Genomic DNA, 14,776 nt, shown 5'->3' with positions numbered 1-14,776 from the left:
TCTTCATCAGGTGTCTTTGGTTTCAAATGTGCATTTCTCTTTCAGGGTCACCCACATACTCCTGGAATAAACCACACAAATCTGGACATGATGTTCAAGGAGTAATTCGTCGACCTGTGTCTGAGAGAGGAAGACTGGTTATTGTTCATGCTGGAACGAAAGATGGCTTTGTACCTGGTATGTTCTTACTTTATTTTACTTCATTTTATTATAGTGAGGTGATCCCTCTTTACATAGTTATGAGGGTATTTAGGGTTTGTAGTACGGATGAAAAGGGGGAGGGCACTTAAGTCTCTGATAAGACCCCAACTTGAGTACAGTTCCTGTGTATGAGACCCTCACTAGGATTACTTGATTTGAGAACTAGAAAAGTTCAAAAGAAAGAAGCACGATTTGTTGTGGGTGATTTCTGACAAAAGAGTAGCGTCACAAAAATTTTGTCGGGTTTGGGCTGGGAAGACTTGGGTGAAAGGAGACGAGTTGCTGGACTAAGTGGTATGTTCCGAGTTGTCGGTGGATAGGTGGTGTGGAATGACATTGGTAGACGAATACGTTTCAGTTGTATTTTAAAAGTAGGTAAGATCACAGTACAGTGATAAAGTTGATGAAAAGTGGGGCAAATATTTGTTTTTTTTTTAAGAAGGGAGTTAGGGATTGGAGTAATTTACCAAGGGAGATGTTCAATAAATTTCCAAATTCTTTGCAATTATTGAAGAAAATACTAGGCCTATCCCTGAAACTACATCTTACACCTGGGCGACTGTCCTAAGTGCAGATCAATGGTGACTGATTGATTGAAATTGACTGGCACTAGATTGGAAGTGGCATTATAACTTACCGCTCATTGAGCTCTGTATGTGGTTTTTGATTTTGACTTCTCCACTGTTAAGGGATCTCTTGGTTATTAAAGACTTGCAGGTATTCACTTTAGGCCAATGATTAACCTTAGAGAGGTACTTCATTCAAAACTTACTCAGTGTATTTTCATATAATATTACTGGATATTTGTATCAGTAAGTTACTTGTATTGTAGGCCTATTTATTATGTTTATTCTGCATTCGACAATCTCCACCTGAATCAGTGCTTGATACCTGACTGTTAAACACCTTCCAAGCTTCTTATTTCTTACTGCCTGATCTAGGTTCAGTGTTCGCAGCAATTACATTTGTTCTAAGGTATTGAAATGGGTGTTTATACTTATATCTTTAATGCAAGTGATCGTGGACTTCTAATAGGCCTACTAATGGAGATATATTCACGAGAGATGTTACGATAAAGTAGTGTAAGTAGTAATTCATTGACTTCATCATCAGGTGACTTTGCTACATAGTAGTTGGTTTCACTTAAAATCAGACAGCTTTTTGTATCGTTCAACAGAAATCATATTTTTAGGGAATACATTTTTTAGAAGAAATAACTTCATACTAAAACTTAACATTCTTACAGGTGATGATTTGATATTTGCTACAAACTTGAAAAGAAATCAGGATTACCATGGTGCTATGAACAGCGAGAAATTTCAGATGTGGGTGAATATGCAATTAATCATAGGATTAAGAAATATAGGACCCTGTGTTATTGTAATGGATAATGCACCATATCACTGTAAGCTTGTTGAGCATCAACCAACAACGAAATGGAGGAAGGATCATTTAGTGATAATTATACTTCATTGAATATTTCCTTCTACTGAATGATGTTTAATGATGTTACAGAAATTAATTTTTATTTTTCCTTTAATTTACAGTCATGGTTAAGGCAGAATGGAGTTTCTCCACCAGAAAATGCTACAAAAGATGAGCTGCAACGGTTGTGTAATATGAATCGAAGTCATTTAAAGAGGTACAGAAGCACGTAAACATAAGTTTAGATAATGTTGTTTACACTCGTATATTTGACTTCATGTATGCATAACAATATTTCTCTGTTTCTTTAAAACCAGGTACATTGTTGACGAGATGCTGCACAGTGAAGGCCATACTGTCTTACGACTTCCTCCATACCACTCATTTTTCAATGCCATCGAATTTGTATGGTCTGTGGCAAAACAGTATTATAACAAAACAGTGGCTTCAAGACCTGGTCACGGATTGGACAGAGCTACAGCTGTGTGGAAAGAATCTCTTGATCAGGTAGGCCAAGTGGAAATGTTATTTACTGGATATGGGCAAGTGCGGTTTATAATATACTTGTCAGGTTGTGATACTTCAATATATCTTATAGGTGACAGCAGAGATGTGGAGAAATGAAGTGAAACACACTGAGAAGAAGATTGTCGAGTTATACAATAATGAGGTGAGAGGTCATCCTGAAGTGGAGGAACTAGTCATTCATCATGGAAGCAGTGAATCAGAGGAGGAAGATGAAGAAGAAGATGAGGAAGAAGAAGAAGAAAAAGAAAGAAGAGAAGCCGAGGAGTTAGCTGTACCATTGTAAGAGCCATTCCATGAGATTAAGAATGTTATAACTTTGCTGGGAAATAATGCATTTCTGATTGCCCCGTCCTTTCAGATATAACGAAGTTACATTTCAAAATTGTGGGAATTGTGTATCTACAAGTTACAGGGCGGTACAGATGTGCAGGTGGGGATCAGTGTCCAATCGGAGTGAAATTATCTAGAACTGCTGTGGCGCAATGTGAGGAGGAGCGGGCGAGGGGAGAGAGAGAGAAAGACACAGCACTCTGTCACCAATACACGATGTAAACATTGTACGCCTGTTAAAATACTGACATAACTCAAATTTTATTCACTATCTAATGGTTTTCCACAGTTCTCTGAAAGTCACAACTCACATACATACTGTATATATATAGAGAGAATTACATATAAAAATACCTGTGTCCACAATAAGTAGCCCACATATTAAATATAAATCAATTTGCTTTACGTCGCACCAACACAGATTAGGTCTTATGGCGACAAAGAGGATAGAAGAGATAGGAAAGGGCTAGAAGTGGGAAGGAAGCAGCCGTGGTCTTAATTAAGGTACAGCACACGCATGTGTCTGGTGTGAAAATGGGAAACCACCGAAAACCATTTTAACGGCTGCCGACGGTAGGATTTGAACCCACCATTCCCCGAATGCAAGCTCAGAGATACGCGACCCTAAACCGCACTGAGCTCGGCCCTGCCAGGTTGGGTTCAGAAGGCCAGCGCCTCGACCGTCTGAGCCACTCAGCCAGGCGTGGAGGCTAGAGAGCTGAGTTTAAGTAATTGTCGAACATCAACTAGTTATAAAGATACTGATTGATTAAACTAATACAGTAATTAGAATAACCTAATTGCCTACCTACTTACAACCTAGGTACTTTGGAATTGTGTTCTATCTTTTTAACACTGCAAATAAATCCATGTATTGTTTAAAACTCCCTGTAAGAAGAGGACAGTGAATGTGAGTAGGTATTATTTTCAAATGAGCTGACTCGAGAGTCCATTATAGCATACAATTTTTTCAGTGTACCATGACTCTCTATGTATTGCTTCAGAGGAAGTTCAGCTCCCCGCCGAAGTCCAGTGTACCGATAATGAACCGTGTGTGTGTTGTGTCTCACTGATCCGTGACTGCGTACGATTCTCTCAGTGTGCCATGATTCACTGTGTCTCGCTGCAGCGAAAGCTCGGCTCCCCGCCAGTGTCCAGTGTGCCGATAAGGAGCCGTGTTTGTCGCGTGGCTCACTGAGCCGTGATTGTGCATGATTTGTGTGCCGTGAGCTTGCCGTTCCTGTGAATCGATTCACTCAGACACTTGAATGAATCGATACACTGCTTCGAATCATGCACTCAGTAGCCTACACTAGTAGAGGTACATAGTACATTACCATTAAGACAGATAGCATTGCAAAGTAATTCGTCTTTACCATAATAATAATAATAATAATAATAATAATAATAATAATAATAATAATAATAATAATAATAATAATAATCGTTTGGCCTCAGCTACCGTGTGCAGACATTTCAAGTTGACGCCATCTGGTTGTCTGCTCGTCAATTTTGACGTTCCGTTATACTCTAGGCCCACTAGATGGCAGACCGAGTAAACCGAAACTCTCTTGGGCGTCTGTGGCTGAGATTTAATTAATTTTGTCGGGTAAACACCAAATGTGTCACCAGAGATCTTTTACATGCCGACATCGTACGACATGAAGTGTCGAATGGACTTTTTTCTACCCTTCAAAAATCCGACTACCTCTGCCGGGTTTGAACCCGCTGACTTGGGATTCGGAGGCCGTCACTCTACCACTGATCCACAGAGGCAGCTGTCTTTACCATGAAATACATCGTCGTCGTACATGACTGAATTACTATCAATATATCTTAGAGAAACTGTAATGTACATGAAACCGAAATTGAGTTTAATTTCCACGATACCCAATCAAGAGTCTGTATTGGCTTGTGACAAAACCACTGTATTCTTCCGAAAACCACTGATAGGGACAGGTTTGGTTGTGATCCACCGAAAACAAATTATAATGACAGGTTAGGTAGTGATCCATCGAAAACCACTGATTGTCGCGGGGTTAGGTTAGGTTCGACAGGATTTGTAATTGAGCGACTGTTGTCATTGAAAGCAATGTCGTGACGACTGAAGGCAATAAACATAAAACTGAATCCATTGGTCCACAAAGTTTTCATTCAGTAGATACGCTAGGAACTGGTGAACCAAAACCGTACATACAAAGTTTACAGGAATCAACAAAACAGGATATTAATTCGTGGTACTCACTGTTCTTTAAAGGGAAGAAATATCCAGTCAACAATAGCTGCAGTGAACATGCTTTTTCACTATTATTGTCTGGCCCCATGGCTAAATGGTTAGCGTGCTGGCCTTTGGTCACAGGGTGTGGGTTTGATTCCCGAGAGGGTGGGGAATTTGAACCACCGTTGGTTAATTTCTCTGGCACGGGGGCTGGGTGTATGTCGTCTTCATCAACATTTCACTATTATTGTGTAAAATAGAAACTTACTAGTTTTGACAAGTACAGTATGTTCAACAGCGACTTCTGAATGATGACGGGCAGGATGTCCAACCTCACTAATCTATGTTCCAGACTATTTAAAAAATTGTATTTGTCCTCTAATGTGATTTTGCAATTTTTGCTGAATATTTATGTGGCTGAAATGAAGGTGGATTAGTTACATGGTCTCCTTTATATAGGAAGAATAAAACCCTCTTCAGGAATGCCAATCTCAAAGTCCATAGTCTTTTTAGCGTTGTCACACAGCTGAAATTCACTTTAGAGGTAATTGTAAAAAGTCATATATAGGCTCTACAGATACATAGTACATTACCAATTACATCTCGATTGCTATGAGACGCACACTGCATATCGGTTTTGCTCTATAGATAAATCATATTATAGTGAAAAAAAATTGTTTAAAAAAAATCTGTCTGGCATTGTAACTTTTTCTGATGATAATAATAATAATAAATAAATAAAAATATATAAATAAAATTACTCAAAAACTTAATAAAATTAATAAGCATAATTAACCGAAATGTCCGTAGTATGGGCGCCAGAGTTCACCAGAATGGATCCCTCGAATTTAGATAAGAGTATGATAAACTGTATATCCCAGGGCGTGTACATAATGCTGCGTACTGGTACATCTGCTGCAGGCCTTACCTAACCTCCTGAAAACGACTAATTAGGTAGGAACTGCACCTAGGTTCATCAATAACACTGATTCTAAAATAGCTAACTATATTCTTAACAAATTCCGTGCATGAGCACCTCATCAACCTACAACATTATACATATAATACACATATAAAATATTGCTGGAAGACTCCATATTTACAACAACAACAATAATAATGAAAATCGTGGGAAAACGAAAGCGAGAACTAAGCTACCATTTGTAAATAGTCCGGTGAACAATGTACATGTATGAAGATAAATACCCTTCACTGTCTCTATATCAATTCGACTTACCGATTCTCATAATCGGCAGTTATCACATCACACAGATACTGTACCTTGTACTACTGTGTTCACATATTTTAACACTTGTTGTAACGATATATACACACGTCTGTCGATCCTCAACATAATTTATGGAAAGTCTGAGATAGCTTTCACCAACATATACTGCTAAGCCGCCACAAGTGCTATAATACTTAATGCGCAAGCACTCTCCACAATCAGCCACTTTCAACGAACATAACAAGACTACGCTCCACGAACGTTTGAAGTCCAATCCATTGCAGCCGTGTCACTCCAGTACCGTGTATCAGCACCACTTCCTTCCCGTACAGTGCCTCAGTTGTAGTTGTAGTTATCTTCCTTCTCGTTCCTTTACAATCACCTCTACAATCACCCTTACAATGTTCCATACAATGTCCCTGGTTGCCGCCGTATCATCAACCTTTATAGACATCAACTTCCCCCTCCTCTCAGATGATACTTCTGGATTGGTGCTTGCCAGCCAATCATGAGTGAACCTCTTCTTTCTCCCAAGACAATAACAAACTCTGGGGTTTTACATGAATCATCAAATTTCCCTGGTACAACAACAAGCTCATCTCATCAGGCTGGGATATATACATGACTAATGGAATTACCCGACACAAGTACATCACAACAGACACTGGGGTAGCCATATGACTCATTCAAATTACCAGAGTTATTAAAGCAATGTTTTCCCACTCGTGCAAAATAAATTACTCATACCTACATATGTGGATATCTTCCAGCTTATAAATATAAATGACAAAACATACAAATGAAATACCGATAATAATAATAATAATAATAATAATAATAATAATAATAATAATAATAATAATAATAATAATAATAATAATAATAATAATAAATCGAATACTGACAATAATATCTCTAACTTCTACATATGATTCGGGGGTGTGATATATGTACTATCACAGCATGAAGGTCCAGACGGAAAATACTTTCATTGGAATTCTTATTTATGTGTTCACCACCCTAGTAGGTTTAAATATACCTTATAAATACTTTGTAAGACCCATTCTCGAACATGGATCTGCATGTTGGGATGCGTACAGGATGGGTTTAATAAATTCCCTAGAGAAAGTTCAAAGAAGAGCGATGCGTTTCGTAACTGGGAATAGGAGGAATACCATTAATTGGGAAAGTCTTGAATCTAGAAGAACTAGAGCTCGCCTATGTGGTCTTTATAAGAGCTATACGGGAATGGCTGCTTGGAGTTGTATTAGGAATAGGTTAGAACCTCCCTCATACTTATCGAGAAATTATCATAAGCATAAAATTAGGGCCAGAAACCAGCATACGGATGTGGGCAAGTTTTCCTTCGTCAACAGGACCATAAGGGATTGGAATAAATTACCTGCGGCAGTCTTTGATAGATTCCCTTCTGGTATCAAGTCATTTAAGAAGACCATTTGTGTAAAATGAAAAGTAATAGTTGTAAATTACGGGCACTGAATTTGTGATTTTCTGCTTGGTTTCGATTGTGAAACTGGGAGGCTTTTTCTTGTGGTATTCTCTTTCCAGGGAAGTGCTTGCTGTACTCATGTTTTTGAAATTGTTGTTGTTCTTCGTTAATTAACAATGTTTTTAACTTTATTTTATTATCATTTGTAACATTAAGCTAGTAGTAAGCTCAATCTATAGTTTTGTAAGCCATAGTAGCAAGTATTGGAAATAATTAAATTGTGTATGAAACTGTACATGATGCTGGTATGACTAGTGGTATTTCTTGTAATATTTTTTTCCATGGAATTCCTTTTTGTACTTGAGTTGTTGTAGTTGTTGGGTAGTATGATTTAACTTTATTATCACTTGTAGTGTTAAGCTAGTAGTAAGTTCAATCTATAGTATTGTAATTTGTAGTGTTAAGTACTGGAAATACTGTACTTAAGTTGTGTGTGAATATGTATATAATGACACTGGATTTAGAAAGTTAAATTAGTAGTATTTCTTGCTTGTTGTAATGTTGTTGTTGTAGGGTAATTACGGTTTAACTTCACTTTATTATCACTTATAATGTTAAGCTAGTAGTAAGGTCAACCTATAATATTGTAAGCCATATTGTTAAGCACTGTAAATACTTAAGTTGTGTGTGAATTTGTATATGATGTTGCTCGATTTAGAATATTAAACTAGCAGTAATTCTTGTTATATTTTCCTTCCATATATCTGCTTCTTGTACTCTTGTTGTTGTTTGTTTGTTTGTTTGTTTGTTTGTTTGTTTGTTTGTTTGTTTGTTTGTTTGTTTGTTTGTTGTAGTTGGGTAATTATGTTAACTTTATTATCACATTACTGTAAGTGACCGTTGCCACCGGGATATTTCCCATTTGCAATTTATTAATACTTTATTATTATTATTATTATTATTATTATTATTATTATTATTATTATTATTATTATTATTATTATTATTATTATTATTATTATTATTATTATTATAATGAGTGACAGGGGTTTAACGTAATTTGGAAGGAATGTTTTGCGTATGATAAATGAGTACCAGGTTAACTATTGGGGGCAAAGGCGGTCATGCGTAGAGCTAACCACTCCACCCCACCAAGTGCCAACGTTATGGCTAGTGGAAGCCTTCACCTACCACCCTTCCAATGGCTTTCATGGTTTGTACGGAGATGACTTTGCTGTTTGCTTTTTAAATATTAGTATTCGTATTTATTATGTTTGTTTATTCATGCCCCTGCTTTGTAATTCAGTGACCATGGAATGGCTCTAAATGTTGTAAATTTTATTTATAATTACTTGTATTTATTTCCTTTTTCCTTATTGCACACGTTTGTTGTTGTTATTATTATTACTACTACATATCGCTTAACATGTAAATAAACTAATATTTAATGCAGTAAATAATGCTTATCTCTTCGGATTCATTTCTTCGTTGCATATTCGTTTTGCTATGACAACATGACTCCTTTATGATATAAATAAATATAAAATAAAAGTATTTCTTCCCAAACATATTTGTTATACGTGCACCAATCAGAGAACCAACTAGGGAAGTACCTCTTACTAAGGTGCATAATGTTTTTGCATACATGTATAATTGAAGAATTGAAGATCCATATACAGGTAAGTGGGTCGCCCATGTGGTAGGCCTATTACGCGTCATAGGAAACTGAGTGAACTGGCTGTGCAGTTTGATCACATTGCTGTGAGCTTGGTTTCAGGAGATGGTGATGGATTCAAACCCCACAGTCGGCAGGTCTGAAGTTTTTTTGCCCGCCTAGCCCTCTTTCCTATCCAATTCTTGCCTCACAACCTGTCTTCATGTGATTTAAGCCAATATATATGAAAATATCTGGTAACGTTGTTTGACTCATAGTGCTCCTGTACATTGGTTTCTGTAATGTTGAAAGCTTGAGATACACCAACTTGTAAACTGAAAATATGTTTAAAATGCCAAATGCCGAAAACCGTAAAAGTTCTTAGTGGGATGTTAAGCTGTTAGCATTATTATTAAAAGGAAGGACATATGTCTTATGTGGTAAGTCCTTGAACTTGCAGAAATCGCAACGGATTATACAATCTATATTACCTCCCCCCATCCTTTAAGAATGCAGTCATAGTAATGCATACATCAGAATAAAGGCAGGAAATGTTTATAATTTAAGCGAGTGAAGGAGAGAATGTATGACTAGCTCAGGTTGGCGGATTCGAGTTCGACGGTATTTGAAAGTGCTCAAATACGCCAGCCTCATGTCTAGATCTACTGGTACATAAAGAACTCTTGCGGGACGAAATACTGGCACCTCGGTGTATGTGAAAACGATAGAAGTAGATAGTAGAACTAATATTCAATTCTGCAGTGAGCTTGAAAGCTGACCTAATTTCCGTTCACGTAGCTTGGCACATCAGTATTCCTATATGTTTCCTGAAAACCGTGAAGATATAACCAGCCTGCAGGCTGAAAATATGCCCAATCTCACTCCTTACTGGTTACCGGTATTGAAGAGAGAAGGAAATGTTCGCGCAAAAGAAAGGGAAGTCACTGGATGTCTGGAACTTTCGAAAATCACACTGCAAAGACTTATTAAATAAATTGCATCGTTTAACACGCCCCCTTTTCAAGAATATGGTTATAGTACGCCTACTGTATATCAAAATAAAGACAGATATATGTAACATTAATTTGAGTGAGAAAGGGTGTTTATTTCCTTAATTTCTCATTGAGCGTGGAAACCGACTTAATTATGAATATCTTGATTTATTTCATCTTAACTTTTATCATTTACTAGGGTAGGGAAACATTTATTATCGGTGTTTACATTGAGGTTAGTTTGTTATGGTTATGTCTGGTGATTTTAATATGTAACCAGGCAGGTTGGCAGCAGTGATCAGCCATTACAAAAAAGAGAAAAGAAGAGCATCGGGCGGCGATATTTACTTTCTGGGGTATTTCCAACGAGCTAGAATAACATAGAAAGGCGGAAGCGCTGCCTGGGTGAAGCTAATAGAATGAAAGTCCGCCATGTTTCCTGTTGTCACACAAGCACGGGGGCATGGCCTTTAAATGACGAAAAGTGTAGAAAATACGCATTTTAGAATCACTGGGGACAATTAAAGACCGTTGCCGATAGCTTGAAGCATTAAAGCGAATACCGCCACTTCATCATATTGCGGCACGATCAGTTGATTGTAGGGTAGTTCGAAATCATCGCACAGTGACATACGAATAGGCCTCGAAATCGGAACAAGAGCGTTACCCTGCTTGGCTGTTGTGGTTAAGCGTAAATTAGAATAAAAACGATGGACATAAATATTTATGACAGGAAGCCTTAAAATCATAGGGACCTACAATAGTTTAGAACCTCATTCTGTTCATATTTTTAAAATTATTGCAGCCTCATGAGTACTGTGTTCCTTTCTTAATCTGTTTACCCTCTCGGGTTGGTTTTTCCCACGGACTCAGCGACGGATTCCACCTCTACCACCTCAAGGGCAGTGTTCTGGAGCGTGAGACATTGGGTCGGGGGATACAAATGTGAGGGAGGGCTGCACCTGCTATGCTGAACAGGGGGGAGAAGGAAGCGGCCGTGGCCTTAAGTTAGGTACCATCCCGGCATTTACCTGGATGAGAAGTGGGAAACCACGGAAAATCACTTCGAGGATGGCTGAGGTGGGAGTCGAACCCACTTCTACTCAGTTGACCTCCCTAGGCTGATAGAATCCCGTTCCAGCCCTCGTGCCCCTTTTCAAATTTCGTGGCGGAGCCGGGAATCGAACCCGGGCTTCCAGGGGTGGCAGCTGCTCACGCTAACCAGTACACCACAGAGGCGGTCCATGAATACTTTACCACAATAATCGTTTAGTGTCATCATTTATTGTAATATAGGGGGGATATCATGTTTCTCCCATTACCAAATCATACTGGGATTACTAGCTGAAAGGTAAGCTTGAAAGTTGTCCATTATGAAGTGTGGCATAGTTTTAAAAACCAAGGCAACAGACATCTACAATAAAGGCTGTATACATTTTAAAAATATCAGTAAAATACTGTATTTACCATACTTAGTGTACGTTTGAACGAAATAAGTGTTTTTTTCTGTGCGTGTGTGTGTGTGGTTACGTTTTCTTGGTTGTGGGCGCTCCATTTCCTTTATTTGTAAATATGAATGAAAATTAAATAGGGCTGGAAATATACAGAGCATAAGCAACTGAATTGAGTGGGATACCATTTATCTCTTTTCGCCCTCACAACGCATTGTTCCGTTAATTCCTTGTTCTTTAAACGAAATCTGAAACAAAATTCGACAAATAATTACCGTGGCTATCCGTACTTTCGCTAAGTAAACAATAACATGGATTTAATTACAAACAGAAATTACAAAAAGGAATCTCGGCTATAATTCAGTAATACTTACTTAAAGTACGATATATCCTTGGTTTTATTACTCCGATTAGAACAACCATACGCTGAGCTTACGGCTGGCATTCTTGAAAGCGAGAATCTATGTTTTCACTTCTTAAAACTTAGGGAATTAAATTGGCATGCACGATCTCCCTGTCACCTCAACATATGCTCTCGCGCCAATTCTCTTTGTTTTGACAACCGTTAACGTGGCTGCCCCTTATTAACTTGCTTCAAGCAAGGAGCGCTGATGACAGGCTTACAGCCCCTCTATGTTGTTCTAGCTCGTTGGGTATTTCGTTACGTGGCGATTACTTATAGCCCGTCACATCGACTCTCGTTCGTTTCTAGCCAATGCCATGCCTCAGAAAATCACGTGACGTACAGAAGCCGCTTTTTTTTTTATAGGCTGCCCAGTCGGCAAAGAGGTGAGTAAAGTTGTTTATTTCCCCTTAACGAGTTATTATCAATTAGCAAAATAAGTATGGTATTTTAATTGATACATATTAAAATACGTACAATTGAAGCTGCCTAAAAGTATTTTAGAACCTACTTGGGTCTTTTAGGCAGCTAAAATAACCTTTTAACACCAAAATATTAGAGGCCTAGCAATCACAATTGCATGTTTCTGCGGTGGTTGGAAGTGCAGTGCGTTGTCTGAATATTATTAAGAGGAAAGTGGTGAAACAAACACTAACAGCCAATATCTGAGCCACAAGAAATAATTATACGGGATTAGAATCTCATACTTAAAAACGTGCCGCGCTAAGCAGCCTGCAAGCGCCACATCTCGAGGGGAACCGAACAGAGCCGAGATGTTCCGAATGGCTCCTCACAAAGAGGATTGTGGCTCCTAATCCTGGGTTCCCGAGATACAAGTAACCAGTCCAGCCTAGTTCATGAACCTAAAAGAGCCGCTCCCAGCTATAGTTCGTGGAACCGAAGTGAGCCGAAGTGTTCCGAGATGTTCCGAATGGCTCCTCATCCTGCGTTCCCGAGACACAAGTCAGCTAAGTCCGGCCTAGTTCGTGAACTGAAGAGAGCAGCTCACCTAGTTATAGTTCGTGGAACCGAAGAGAGCCGAAGTGTTCCGAGATGTTCCGAAAGGCTCCTCATCCTGCGTTCCCGAGACACAAGTAGTCTAGCCTCTCTCGCATTCAGTCAGTGCTCTGAGTGCAGTGGTTGTGTGCGGTGTGTTTGTTAGGTACGTTTTTGTGCCATAGTTCTGGCAACTTGCAACGTAACGAAACAATGAAATGAAATAAACAACATGTTATTGAGCAATACTTACCTGTTCACTTCCTGTATGCACTCATAATCTATGAAGAATGTAGGGCCTAGTATAGATCCAGTAGGTTAGGAGCAAATAAACGACACGAAGTTCGGGTTAACTAACCTCAACTAAGCACGAACAAACAGTCACTATCCAGAATATACCACTCGGCAAGTAGAAACGGCATAGTTTTATTCTGTCTGAAATAATTAAGAAATAATCTGATAAATCCTCACCTGTTTCTTAAATGCGTTCGTAGTAATGAATTAACATATTGCCAAAATCTTTCGGTTTTACGGTACAGTGGATAAAATAATATACCGTAGTTTTAAATCGAATTAAGGCAAATAGAAAATAACACTACTTTTGGCTTTAAAATATAGGCTAAGTAACTCATACCAAAGTGTATACCGCAGTACATTTTCAAATAATTACTTATTGACGTGTAAGAAGTCCGACTCCTTAGCTGGATGGTCAGCACTGAGGCCTTCGCTGCAGAGGGTCCCGGATTCGATTCTTGGCCAAGTCGGGAATTTAATTCTTCTGGCTCGGGAACTGGGTGTTTGTGTTTGTCCCAATACTTTCCTCTTCACATTCAGACAACACACCACAATACCAACCACCATAGAAACACGCAATACTGATTACATCCCCCCGCATAAGGTTAGCATCAGGAAGGACATCCGGTCATAAAACAGGGCCAGCCGGGCTGAGTGACTCAAACGGTTGAGGCGCTGGCCTACTGACACCAACTTGGCAGGTTCGATCCTGGCTCAGTTCGGTGGTATATGAAGGTGCTCAAATACGTCAGCCTTGTGTCGGTAGATTTACTGTCACGTAAAAAACCCCTGCGGGGCTAAATTCTGGCACCTCGGCGTCTCCAAAAACCGTAAATGTAGTTGGTGGGACGTAAAGCCAGTAACATTATTACTTATTATAAAACAGGGCCAAATCCACATTTGCGGAACAGTTCGCACCCGCGAACCCACAAGTGTGGGAAAAGTGGTCGAAGCGGAAGAAGAAGAAGTAAGTTTAGATAGTGTAAGGAATGCCAATATATCCAACATATACGACTCATACGGTTTAATCGTTCTTGAAAAAAAAATAGAAGAGAGTGTGACCATACTGCACACGAAAAATAGGCAAAATGCTATGCGTACTGTAGTATACTTGGTTATATGTACATTTGTGCTGATAGTAGTGTCCATTATTTTCGTTAAAGATCGCGTTTAATCAGCTATGTTTCCTACGCTTCATTAATGAATGAATGAAAGAATCCGTTGTTCCAACGCGGAGTGTCGAAAGAGGATATTCTCGTGACATCTTTTGAGTGAAATGTAAACTACGTGCACAGGAATTTAGAGATGGCCGATAAATCACAGCCTGCTACTTTGTCACCGATATATCAGATACGCTGTGACGGAAGTATCTGTGACAAAATATCGTTTACGAAATATCGCTTACGTCATCTACTTGAATCACGTTCACAGGTCCAGCACAGGTCTACGATGTCTGCTGTAGCTATTGGAAGCCAGCGCTGCCTATAGTAATTTCCACGTAAGGAAATACCCCAGAAAGTAAATATCGCCGCCCGATGCTCTTCTTTTCTCTTTTTTGTAATGGCTGATCACTGCTGCCAACCTGCCTGGTTACATATTAAAATCA

The sequence above is a fragment of the Anabrus simplex genome, chromosome 13 (assembly GCF_040414725.1).
Source record: "Anabrus simplex isolate iqAnaSimp1 chromosome 13, ASM4041472v1, whole genome shotgun sequence".
Lineage (NCBI taxonomy): Eukaryota > Metazoa > Arthropoda > Insecta > Orthoptera > Tettigoniidae > Anabrus > Anabrus simplex.
This window is presented reverse-complemented; position numbering follows the sequence as displayed.